The sequence below is a fragment of the Procambarus clarkii genome, chromosome 24 (assembly GCF_040958095.1).
Source record: "Procambarus clarkii isolate CNS0578487 chromosome 24, FALCON_Pclarkii_2.0, whole genome shotgun sequence".
Taxonomy (NCBI): domain Eukaryota; kingdom Metazoa; phylum Arthropoda; class Malacostraca; order Decapoda; family Cambaridae; genus Procambarus; species Procambarus clarkii.
This window is the reverse complement of record NC_091173.1, coordinates 1888548-1891168: the sequence shown is the minus strand read 5'-3', so window position 1 is coordinate 1891168 and position 2621 is coordinate 1888548.

Below are 2621 nucleotides of genomic sequence, written 5' to 3'. Positions count from 1 at the left end.
GTGGGTGTAGAGCACATGACTGTAAAGCTGCCGCCCAGTTGGGTGGGTGTGGAGCACTTAACTGTAAAGCTGCCGCCCAGTTGGGTGGGTGTAGAGCACATGACTGTAAAGCTGCCGCCCAGTTGGGTGGGTGTGGAGCACTTAACTGTAAAGCTGCCGCCCAGTTGGGTGGGTGTAGAGCACTTAACTGTAAAGCTGCCGCCCAGTTGGGTGGGTGTGGAGCACTTAACTGTAAAGCTGCCGCCCAGTTGGGTGGGTGTAGAGCACATGACTGTAAAGCTGCCGCCCAGTTGGGTGGGTGTGGAGCACTTAACTGTAAAGCTGCCGCCCAGTTTGGTGGGTGTAGAGCACATGACTGTAAAGCTGCCGCCCAGTTGGGTGGGTGTGGAGCACTTAACTGTAAAGCTGCCGCCCAGTTGGGTGGGTGTAGAGCACATGACTGTAAAGCTGCCGCCCAGTTGGGTGGGTGTGGAGCACTTAACTGTAAAGCTGCCGCCCAGTTGGGTGGGTGTAGAGCACTTAACTGTAAAGCTGCCGCCCAGTTGGGTGGGTGTAGAGCACTTAACTGTAAAGCTGCCGCCCAGTTGGGTGGGTGTGGAGCACTTAACTGTAAAGCTGCCGCCCAGTTGGGTGGGTGTAGAGCACATGACTGTAAAGCTGCCGCCCAGTTGGGTGGGTGTGGAGCACTTAACTGTAAAGCTGCCGCCCAGTTGGGTGGGTGTAGAGCACTTAACTGTAAAGCTGCTGCCCAGTTGGGTGGGTGTGGAGCACATGACTGTAAAGCTGCCGCCCAGTTGGGTGGGTGTGAAGCACATGACTGTAAAGCTGCCGCCCAGTTGGGTGGGTGTAGAGCACATGACTGTAAAGCTGCCGCCCAGTTGGGTGGGTGTTGAGCACTTGAATGATGCAGTCAGCTGTTGTCAACGTCTACATCATCGGGGGTGGTTGTCTCTACGTCATAACCACTCACCAGCTGCGTCGTCAAGATTGCAAGCGGACCGGAAGTAAATGTGGGAAAATGGAAGGGGGAACCCAGCAGTACTAATTATTCTCGTCGATGGATCCATGGTTATGTCATCTATTGTAACGCAAGGTGAACGAGGCGGACACTAGATGAACGACACGGCCTCCCTACAGAGTATGGTTGACTGCCATAGAAGCGGGCCACAGCCTCCCTCGGCCCAAGGTCAACTGTACAAGGGTATACACGCATGGTGTTTACGGTCTAGTAGTCTGGTGTCATCAAGAGACGCCGGAGATGACGTGTACCATGGTGACAAGATTGGGAGCCACTTGTCAACACGCCACCCACCTCTATGCTCTTCTGCAGCTACCTCCGTCAAGAGACATCGTTGTGTGTCTAAGTCCTGCACTTCCGCAGTTCAGCTACTGGTTCAGTCTCGTCTATCAAGACTGTTTTATGGGCTACAAGATGAGTAATGAGTCGCTTCCTGTTAGTAAGTTCACCTGACCGGCGGCAGCCAATCACGGGCTGTCACTGGTCACTCAACACTCAATTCTAGGACAGTCTGTTGTCCTTCAGCGGTAACTGGTATAAAGTAAAAGAGGATCAAGATTCTCTACAGTCAACAACTGATGGTCGTAGAACTACTATCAACTAATCGTCAGTCTTCTAACATCGATTTTTTTTGTGTGTGTTTATGGACAATTGTGGAAAAAGAAAAGTAAATGTCATCTATGCTCTATAATATTAACGTAATGCTTCTGAATACCGAGGAACATGAGACTGGAATAATAGTGGTTAAATCTTGAAACCAAGAAAATAAGTCATTACAAATGCTGGAGGAAGGAAATATGGAAACTTTTTGTTAAATAACACTGTCTAAATGAAAACCCATTGCACAGTGCCTAGAACATCAGGTACTAGACAAAAATTGTCATGTCATGTTCTGTGCTTTGAGAGCAAGAGGGGCGAACTATACAAACAATACACACTCTTAGTGTGAACACCATTTTTGCTGTAATTTCAGGTAAGAACTGTGATAGTAGACGTAGTAGTAAATGATATATTGTGTTTGATTGTTTATTCTTAGAAAATGTCATGTGGACTTTAAAATGTTAATAAAATGGTTGAGTGAAACACCGGGATGAACTTTGCGCACGTTCAGTGTTCTTCGCCTGAAAGACTGAGATTTCAGTTGTTTGTTTAATTCTCATGTTCTAGATGGAACACGTGGATGGCTGATGGAGAGCCAATGATTTTTGCTAGCTAGCTTTTGTGGAAGGATTAGGGATATTGCATTTAGTTATATCAGTACAGGGATAGGATGTTTTTATTCTCAGATGTATTGGGGAGATTACTGGACTGTCATTAGGATAGTCGGGATTCGTATCCCTAGATTTTTTAATTGTATAATAATGATTATTGCTATACAACCTACTGGTTGTCACCCCCTCCCCATTCGGCCCGTTGGCACCATGAGGGGGCTTGGTGGTCGGCTGCCGGAGTGTGATGCTCCCTGGGACAGTCCTCTAGCTGTCTTTTTGTTGCCTTATGCTCCTGCTGCTGTTTTCTCCAATTGTGCCGGATCGCTTTTCCTTTTCCTTATGTTTCGTTTTTCTCCCCCCTCTTCTCCTATCTGTTTGTCGTTTCCTGTCGA